Source organism: Zootoca vivipara, chromosome 2 (genome assembly GCF_965207765.1).
Source record: "Zootoca vivipara chromosome 2, rZooViv2.hap1.1, whole genome shotgun sequence".
Classification (NCBI taxonomy): Eukaryota; Metazoa; Chordata; class Lepidosauria; order Squamata; family Lacertidae; genus Zootoca; species Zootoca vivipara.
This window is the reverse complement of record NC_142584.1, coordinates 41821986-41832688: the sequence shown is the minus strand read 5'-3', so window position 1 is coordinate 41832688 and position 10703 is coordinate 41821986. Positions and strand designations below refer to the sequence as shown.

Genomic DNA, 10703 nt, shown 5'->3' with positions numbered 1-10703 from the left:
TTCATACATTCTCTATGCACAAGTCCTTCTTTCTTTCAGGCTTTTTACTTTTTAATGAATGCTACATTTCTTCAATTCAAACAGCTCAAACCCCAATACAGATCATGTGTGTGTTTGTGCTTAAAAATAAAGAAAGGAGGGTAGAGAACCTAGTTGGGATCATGAAATAGCTTTTGACAAAAGGACATTAGCTCAGCTCACACAACAGCTGTATGGATGAGGGCCAGGGTGAACCAGGCTGTGCAATGTGGAGAAGTGGTAACCATTTCCTTGACCACAGTTGCACTTTGCCCGCTTACTTAGAAGTCAGTTGGTGGATCTGGAAATGTTCCATTTAGATATTCCTTTAACATATTCAAGCTTTCACAAAGGCAAACATTCTTTATCTGTACCACAAAAACGTGATGTTGCATTCCAATATGTAAAGCAAGTCTTTATCTCCTAACGTTCTTTTTAGCGTCAAGTTCCCTCCACTCTCAGGAAATGTGCCAAAGGACAGGGTGGGGCACATTGTCACTTTATCTCTCTGGCAATTCCAGTTTGTCCAGCTACTAGGGGAATAAACTCCATTACGTATCTTCTTACTTTGCCAATATTACACTGTTGGTTTTTTTCCCCTTTGTAAATCAGTAAGCTGGTGGTTTGGTGCTGGAAGCCGTGCTGCCTGGTTCATATTCAGCCTTTTGGAAAATCTATGTTGTGATCGACACAGAGATATGACCCAGGGAAACATCCGGTATATGAGATTGCCAGAGACGAGATTGGTCAATTGGGTAAGTAATTCTTTTCCAGCCCTAGCCCCACAATTATGATAAACATATTTTTTGTTCTTTTCTGTTTGGATTCTGAACTCTCCAATACTTAGGTTTGAGTTAAACTCTTGTATTTGCATGTAAAGTTCAGTAGATTGTCTTACATAGCTGTGGGCTATTGAGTCATGGCTGATTATTAATAGCCTGGGGTGGGCTGGGGTTGCTAATAGCCCAGAATGATTGATTAATGTTTTCTCAATGGAAGCTAACAATTAGGAGATATTTGGAAATTTTGTAAATGCTAGCCATTAGAGCTTTGAGAAGGTGGTCTTCCCTCCTTTTACAACTGAGGGTAAGGGCTGATGTAAACTCTGTGTGAGTAGAAATGGCAGTTTTGAAACAGAGAGACAAAGAGAAGCAAAATAGAGAAGGAATAAGTAAAAAAATAAGATGTATGTTTGTGAATGAACTACAGAAACTTGTCACAGGAAGTTAGACCCCTAAGTAGTGGTGACCTGAAACTTCTCTCCACTTGGGGGAGTGCAGAGCATGTAACAATTAGTATTTTTCCACATGTTGACTTCCATTGCGGAGCTGAAGAACTTGATAGTTTGTGGGATTGTTTAAAAAATAGATTCAGAAGACCATCTTGGATCCAAAATCATTGATTAATTGCTCCTAGAACATATCAGTTCTGTGACCCGTGCTAAGGCTGTGAGAAGATTAAAGGAGTGCTCAGATTCTCTATTTAGCATTGGCAATCTTATTTAGCATTGGCAATCTTAACGAGGATAGTTTTGGGCAGAAGTTCTTCCTTAGGTGGTACTCTTATCTCACCAGTAGTCTCCTTCTTTTTACCAAAAGGAGTAAGGTATTTATGAACACTAGAATTTGAAAAAGTACCTGCCAGATTATAAAAGTGGGATTGCCTTGTAGTCATTCTCTGAATTGTTTTGGTGTGATCGAAGAGAAAGCAATAGCAATCGTGACTCATGCAGTTACTCTGTGATGTTTGTTTTTCTTGTGGCTTTTCCTCCACTTACTGGCAAACTAGATCTGCTGGTGGCACCCTTGCCAGCCAGCAAAAGTAAAGGAGACAGACTGCAATGCGGAGCATCTGCTTGTGTTGTGGTCTAATACAGAGAGCACACTGCCCCTTAATACATACACAGGAAGCGATGTGCATTCAATTTCCCTTCCCCAATTAGTCCCTCTATGCTTTGGTCTCTGATCAAATTATATTCCTGGTTTCTTTTCAGTAAATCTGGATGGCGTGAAGTGCAAAGCCTTATGTCTCTAGGCCCCTGACATTTTCACAGACAAAGGCCACCAACGAGCATTTCTGCAAATTTAAGTTTTCATCATTCTTAGAAAGGAAGGCACAGGAGATGGAAAGAAACAGCCCCTTCAGCTTCTTATTCTGAGCATGCACTCCAGAAAGTTCAGAGAGGCCACATTGCTGCTTTCCTTTTATGAAGTTTGGGGAGACAATGCTCTTGGAGCCTTTCCCCTCCCCCCCCCCTTCCCATAGCTTTCTTATACCCTTTCACACAATTGACCTTAAACTCTCTATCCCCATGGGCATCCTTGACAAAAGCGAGAGACTAATTTGAGAGACTATGAAGCCATTAATTGGGGTGGGGGTGAATAGAAACCCCCACTTTCCCTGCCTTCTCCCAATGGTCTCAATCAAGTTTTCCATCTTTTGACCTTTTGGACTTGCTCTTTATTTGAGATTCCTGAATGTATTAAAAGGGAGCTTTAGCAAATTCACAGTCACTGCCTCTGACAGTGGAGGGTACAACTTAGCCATCAGGGTTAAGATATCCTTATATCCTTCCTTGTCCTCCATGAATTTGTCTCTCCCCCTTTAAAGCCAGCTAAACATCCTTTGGCAGTGACTTGAATAAATTAACTATGCAGAAAAATTCCGCAACAGAATCCTAGCTCCTGGGGAGCAATAGCAGGAGACAGCTATTGCCTTCATGCCCGGCTTGTGGGTTTCCTGGATGCATCTGGCTGATTACTAAATTGCTCACATTTAACTACAGAGGGACTAACGGGAGCCTCTGCTAATGGGAGCCTTTTGTTTTTATTTATATTTTCACTTGCGCTTGCGTTCCTTGTCCAAGGTTGCCCATGCACTGACACTTAACAAGAAAAGACAATGAGGAACTGGGTCTTGAATCTTAATTCTGACCTTACTGATTGTGCAGCAGGATACAATTTGTTAAAAATATAAATTAGCTCTCACTGTGTAAATTTCACCACTTTCTAATCTTTCTCTCTAATTTCTATATTGATTGGAATTAATTGCTATTCATGGAGTCACAAGCTCTTGCCTATGACCTTCTAATGATGCTCTCTACTACTTGATGTGAATTTTAACTGCGAGCTGCTTTTCAGCTTTAATTTGCAGCCTAGAAGTGAAGTTTCCATTATCAAAAGCGGTGCAGTTCAATGCTTCGTTTTACATGGCTCAAAAATATAGCATGGCTTGTATTCATGTTTCAATCAATGGCAAAGCTTGCTAGGTTTTTCCTGTTCTGTGATATGTCAGGTTATGATGTGTGAGATATAGTTCCTTGGGAGGGGGGGGGTCTTACTTTCGTGTATAGTCTGCACTTACTGTAGCTATCATGGTTAGTAGCCACCGAAGCATCAAGAGTACAATCCTATACTATCTGCCTTGCATGCAGAAGATCCCTGGTTCAATCCATGGCATTTCCATGTAGGGCTAGGAATGCCCCTTGTCTGAAATCCTGGAGAGCCACTGCCAGGCAGGGTAGATGATACTGAATCAGGAAGACCAATGGTCTGATTTGGTATCTGGGTTCCTGTGCATGTTCACTGGGTATAGCATGGCAGCCTCATCCTCAATGAATTCATCTAGTCCTTTTTAAAGCCATTTCAATGAGAGGCCCTCAACATATATTGCATCTAAGTTAACTACCACCTCCGATGATTTTAAAAGAGGCTTTGACAAATTCATGGAGGAGAAGACTATCAATGGCCATTAGTCCTGATGGCTATAGTTTACCTCCAGTGTTGCTGTGCACATGTCTTGCTTGCAGGCTTGACCACTGTGAAAATAGGATGCTGGACTAGATGGGCTGTTCTTACGTTCTCATCAGTGCATTCCATATCCAGTATGTATTGTGCAAAATCTTTCTTTTATATACACCTCACCAAGCAGGGGCTAGCAAGAGAAGAGAGAAAGCTCCGTCTGCTATCTCCACACCATTAGTAACTTCATCTGTCTTTATCATGTCACCATGAACCACCCTTCCTCCAAAATAAAACCTCAGGAACAGAGACAGGGGAGTAGAGGAACCACCTAACCTAAAACCACTCAGTTTGCTTTCATATGCTGAGTTGAAGTATTTTTAGCCAGCAGAATCCATATGGGTAAAATCCATTGCTGCCATTCCACAAGCCATCTGCTACCACCAGAGAAGGGGAGGTAAACTTTTATTATACAGTGGTACCTCTACTTACGAATAACTCTACTTACGAATGTTTCTACTTACGAATGGAGCTCCGTCCGCCATCTTGGATGCTGTTTAGATAGGATTTTTTGTACTTACGAATTTTAGATAGGGTTGCTTCTACTTACGAATTTTTTCTCCCAATGCATTCCTATGGGATTCGACTTACAAATTTTTTCGACTTACAAATGTGTGTTTGGAACGCATTAAATTCATAAGTAGAGGTACCACTGTATCCCCTTACCCCTGGCAGCCTCCTGCACCTTCCTCACCAAAATCCATTTCTGCAGGTTGAAGTAATGCTTCAAAATAATGTGGAAGGTAAAAAGGTAAAGATAAAGGGACCCCTGACCATTAGGGTCCAGTCGTGACCGACTCTGGGGTTGCGCGCTCATCTCGCATTATTGGCCGAGGGAGCCGGCGTATAGCTTCCAGGTCATGTGGCCAGCATGACAAAGCCGCTTCTGGCAAACCAGAGCAGCACATGGAAACACCGTTTACCTTCCCGCTGTAGCGGTTCCTATTTATCTACTTGCATTTTGACGTGCTTTCAAACTGCTAGGTTGGCAGGAGCTGGGACCAAGCAACGGGAGCTCACCCCGTCACAGGGATTCGAACCGCCGACCTTCTGATCAGCAAGCCCTAGGCTCAGTGGTTTAACCCACAGCGCCACCTGGGTCCCCCTAATGTGGAAGGTAGTAGAGGAGAAAGACAAAATCTACAAAAAAGGCCTTCCTTTTATGTATTTTCTTTCTTCTGTTATGCAACCAAGGTGGCATACATGAGATTCCCAGGGGGTCTCCAGTTTGGGAGCTTACCAGACTCAGACCTCCTTGCTTTCACCAAAGTGGTAGCCTCTTTTGCCTTCAGGCAATAGTGTAGGTCTAGGTCGAGACAACTGTTTTCTTAGCACATGCCTCTGCTGAATCAACGTTGGATTTCACCTCATGAGACTTTGCTGCAACACGTTTCTTACTCAATTTGACTTTTAATGTTCATTGAGGGGTGTCTGTTTACTTTCTAGCCTTCCTTTCTGGGCTGCATCCATTTTCATGAGTTATAGGAAATTAGCTGGTGAGATGATAACTATTTAAGCAGAGAAGCAGAACAAATCACACCTGGTTTTTTCTACTCATCTGCTTTAACAGTAAATGCAAATGTATATTTATGCATCATTCATTTCTCTACCCATCCGTATCATTGGAATGGAAGCTCCTTTTTGTCAGCGTTGTTGATTTGTGAGCTTTTCTGCTGTGAGCAGGTATATTAAGATCTTGTTGAAATAAAACCACATTTTGCAAGTATGTGCATATTCTCATCTGCCCAGCTACTGAATCTTTGAAATAAATCAGAAAAAAAGATAAAAGCATCAACAAGAATTCAAGAATTTCAATTGATAACACAGATATCTAAAAGATAATGAGTGCAATTCATGCAAGACTTCCTTCTGGCAATGTTCATTAGCCAAGTGAAGTGAGAGTCTCGATTTAATTTGACCATGTGGCATTCTTTTTCTGCTTGTTAGTAGCATGTCAACATCATTGAACATTCAGAAACTGGGTGAAGTTTTGTGCATCTGAAGTTTGAATGTCAGCTCAACTCCTGCATCTGCCACAAGCCGCAAACACAGCCGAAGCCAGGAACAAAAATCAGCATTCTACCCAAATGTTTTGTTTCTCCCTCCTTCTTTTTCATTCTTAAATCCTGTTGGGTATTAATAGAACAAAATCAACCTGTGCTCTAGTTAGCTGGAAAACAAGAAAACCCATCTCTCATATTTCCTTAGCGTGCTTTTCATAGCTAATTTTGTGTGTAAGGAAACAAACAGCTGTGATACCTAAGGGCACAAGGCAGCTTCACACGCTATGCATTAAGCAATATATTGCTAAGCCAGATGCATGAGAAATGGAAGGAGAGGCCCATCAGGAAATTCCCATTGCTCTCCCCTGCCCTGTTCCCCTTTAAACACTGAAGCCAATTCTTCAGCCTATATACTATTGTAAAGCCTTTCTGTACTTACCATTTATAGTGATGTAGTTGCGGTTACATCTAGCTTTTTGAAGAATGCATTTTTAGCTAATTGTAGCTAATTGTCTTTGGTCACACATCATTATTATTAAAAACTTGAGTGCAGGGTTTTCCTTTCCACACAAATGGCAGGTTGCGCCTTAATAAGAAAAGCTCCACGGCTGTAGCCACACCTCTAACATACCCTCGTGTTTTGTCAGCCAGTAAATGTTGACATTATGAGCTTGCACACAGGGATAGACCTTTTGCAGCTTCTGTTATTATTTGTTTAATGCCCAGTAGTCTGGAATTCAAAATTTGTGGGAATACAGTGGTACCTCGGTTTAAGTACACAATTGGTCTGTACTTAACCTGAAGCGTACTTAACCTGAAGCGAACTTTATCTGAAGAAGTGTGCATGCACACGAAAGCTCATACCAAAATAAAAACTTAGTTGGTCTTTAAGGTGCTACTGAAATAATTTTTTTATTTCCCATTGAAAGTAATGGAAAGTGGATTAATCCGTTCCATACGGGTCTGCAGAGTACTCAACCTGAAGCGTACTTAACCCAAAGTATGAGTGTAATTGGTTCTGGAAATTCATACTGTACGTAATCTGAAGCGTACTTAACCTGAAGCAAACTTTCCCATTGAAAGTAATGGAAAGTGGATTAATCCGTTCCAGATGGGTCCGCGGAGTACTTAAACTGAAAGTACTCAAACCGAAGCGTACTTAAACCGAGGTATGACTGTATAGGAACTACAGCTGGATCTAGACACATCAAAGAAGCGTTTCAGTTCAAAGCGTTGTAAATTTAAACAGGGAAAACAGGTAGAGAAAAACGGAACTCCATGTCACCATCTGGTGGCACAACGTTGTATCTCACATACAATGCATATAAATCCTTTTTTTTTCTTTTACAGTCCAGCCAAGTCCTCGGTGTCTATCTAAGCTATGGTGAACCTAGTTAGTGTAGTGACATTTTATCTGCAGCTAATGACTGCTGTCGTGAACAGTGCTCAGCCCAGACTGACAGATCCCATCAGTTGCGGGGGGTGGGGGTGGCGCTAAACAGATGCCTCCAAAATCATGCCCGCCCACCCCAACCCCCTCTACACATAAACTGGGACGGTCCTTGTACATATGTGGCACACTACTGAAATATTGAGGCACCATTCTGGATCCTTCACAAAAGTCAGATTTTATACAGTGAAGGGATAAGTGGTTCTTTGAATGCTTTATTCTAGAATATTAGCTGAATAATGACAATGCTATTTGGCAGCATGCCAAAAAATAAGAAGAATAAAACTTCAGCAATGAGGCCAATGTAAAGGGTAACTGCTGAAAGGAACATACTCTCTGCTATTATAACTTTATGTGGCTTAAATAGATAGCAACAAGAGAGAGGCCATCTTTTGGGTCCTCCAGGGTTGGGAAATGTATTAGAATTAATTTAGTGCTGATGAGAAACATGTAGGGAAGTATATCCTGATTGCAAAGGGCACTGCTCCTGTTTAAGCACTTGGGGGGTTGAAAATGGATTTCCTTAGTTTTAAAAGTCTTTTCAGTAGGTGTTAATTGTTTTCAAAGCATTTTGCAAATTTCAGTGTTAACTCACTTGTAATATTACTTGTTATTTTATAGTATAATTCCTATGCATAACATTGTAAGATTATTGTGCCCAGATTATGGGTCTGAGGTGGAAAATGAGAAAACACACTTTTTAGGAGTACAGACCGGCAATGGTCTAATTTGGATGTCTGAGGATCACCCAAACAAAGCGTATTATTGCCCAGTGAACCTGCTTCCCTTTCTGCTACAGCTAGTGAGGAAGGAAAATGGTTTTGGATTTAGTCCATTGTAGTAAGCAGGTATTGACTGTACCTGGAAAGTACTGTGATTTAATACAGCTACGCTGCTTACTTCTCCCACTATTTAGTTTAGCTAAAGAACTGACACTCCACAGCCATCACATGGATTGTTCCTTCATGGTTGCTGTTTTTGTTGCTCCTAATAATAATAATAATAATAATAATAATAATAATAATAATAAACAACTTTAATTTATGATTCTAGTGGATTAAATGCAAATCAGGGTTCATGTTTCCTTTTGGAAATGGGGCACAGCAGAGACTGAGATGCCTTTTTGATATAGGGTTTATTGACACATATATACAACCTGAACCTACAACGGAGGGGTTCACAGCATCAGCAGCCCAAGAGGGTTTTGTTGCAGCCTTGGATTCAAACAGAAATCAGTCATGTGCTCTGCCTGCTGTTTTGCATCTCGGTCACATAACTCCTAACCCTGCTACTCCAAGCTTTTGCTTTATCTGTTCAGGGACAGGCCCTACTCATTTGTTGTCTCACACTGAGTTCCTTTGGATCCTTTGTTGTCCTAATGGCCCATCAACCAAGCTGTCATCTCAACGTAGGAGACTAGGCTAGCTTAATTAGCTGTAAAAAAGGTAAAGGGACCCCTGACCATTAGGTCCAGTCGTGACCAACTCTGGGGTTGTGGCGCTCATCTCGCGTTATTGGCCAAGGGAGCCGGCGTACAGCTTCCAGGTCATGTGGCCAGCATGACTAAGCCGCTTCTGGCAAACCAGAGCAGCACACGGAAACGCCGTTAACCTTCCCGCTGTAGCGGTACCTATTTATCTACTTGCACTTTGACGTGCTTTCGAACTGCTAGGTTGGCAGGAGCTGGGACCGAGCAACGGGAGCTCACCCTGTTGCGGGGATTCGAACCGCCAACCTTCTGATCAGCAAGCCCTAGGCTCTGTGGTTTAACCCACAGCGCCACCCGCGTCCCCAGTTAATTAGCTGTAGACACTTGCTAATTCCAGGGGATTAAAAGTGTCCAGTACACAATGTAATATGCAATCAGCTCCAGCTGCCACAAACTCATAACAATACATTGCTGGAAACCACAGAAGTGGGAAGTGCTGTTGCCTTCAGATCCTGCTTCTAGACTTCTAGACTTCCCTTTAGGTGTCTGGTTGACCACTGTGAGAAAAGGGTTCTGGACTAGCTGAGTCCCTGGCCTGATCCAGCAGGGCTCATCTTAGGTGCCCCCTGAGTAAAAACAGAAAAGCAGTCAGAACCAGAACTCCTCCTCTTCCCCCCCCCCTCTCCAACATTTGGTTTCATTTGCTAATATGAGCCAAACAACAGCCAGTGCTGTAGGCTGACAAGCACAACAAACAGCAGACAAAGATATTTAATCAAAGGGATTCCAGATGCAATGAAACACTGAGTTGCTCCTTTGTTCTCCAAGTGCATTTTGAATGCCTGTCGTGATACTCACTATTCCACAAAACCTTCACCCTGCTCAGTTCCACAGAATGCTTGCTGCTGGCATAGTAACCAGAGAGATTTTATGGGAGATAGGTAAATGTGTCTATAAGTCCCTTTGCAACCTGCATTTGTCTACATGGCAGAGAACAGTGAGCAGACAAAGATAATGCTCAAAGTATATTATAACAACAACAACAACAACAACAACAACAACAACAACAACAACAACAACACTTAGCCTTTTATGGTGCTTTCAAGTGTTTAAATTACATCACATTCATTATTTAGTTGTAATTTTCACAAGCTTGCAAAGTAAATGAGTATTTTTATCCCCCGTATTGCAGAGGAGAGATTTGAGGCTGCAAAATTTCAGCCACTTGGTGGATTCATAGCAGAAGCAAAATCTGAACCACGTATTCCTAGCTCAAGCTACAGTCCTACTTTCACTTACAGGGCCAGCTTCACACTTCATGGGCTCTGGGCATAGTGCCACTGAAGTCCCCTCCAACCAGGGCAGGGCTCCCGCCTGCCACCATGCACAGGAGCAGCAGCAACCCCCTCTCCCTAGGCCACACCATCTGAAATGCACTCATGGTTCTGAAGCCCTGGGAACCCCAGTATACCTGAAGGAGCATCTCCACCCCCATCATTCAGCCCAGACACTGAGGTCCAGCGCCGAAGGCCTTCTGGCGGTTCCCTCATTGCAAGAAGTGAGGTTACAGGGAACCGGGCAGAGGGCCTTCTCGGTAGTGGCGCCCGCCCCGTGGAATGCCCTCCCATCAGATGTCAAGGAAATAAACAACTATCTGACTTTCAGAAGACATCTAAAGGCAGCCCTGTTTAGGGAAGTTTTTAATGTTTGATGTTTTATCGTGTTTTTAATATTCTGTTGGGAGCCTCCCAGAGTGGCTGGGGAAACCCAACCAGATGGGCAGGGTATAAATAAATTATTATTATTATTATTATTATTATTATTATTATTATTATTATTATTATTATTATTATCACCCTCTGCCAGTGCCTGAACTAGCTAAACACTGGCGCAGGGCTTGGCCACTTCAAGTCTCCTTGAATTCAGAGGGACTTACTTCTGACTGAGGAGGCATGAATAGGATTGCACAGTTAGTTTGTCTCAAGCTGCCTTTAATTTTGCCT

At 42.3% G+C, this 10703-nt stretch overlaps 1 protein-coding gene across 2 annotated transcripts in view; it reads left to right on the top strand.

Annotated features, from left to right (window-relative positions):
- The first annotated feature begins 536 nt into the window (after positions 1-536).
- Positions 537-10703, top strand: part of ATP10B (ATPase phospholipid transporting 10B (putative)) — a 122177-nt gene continuing 112010 nt past the window's right edge. The window contains exon 1 of one of the 2 annotated variants that reach the window (XM_035104946.3): positions 537-773. The gene's annotated coding sequence lies outside the window, so the exon portion shown is untranslated. The remainder of the gene's footprint in view (positions 774-10703) is intronic. The other variant, XM_060271741.2, reaches the window with a different exon arrangement.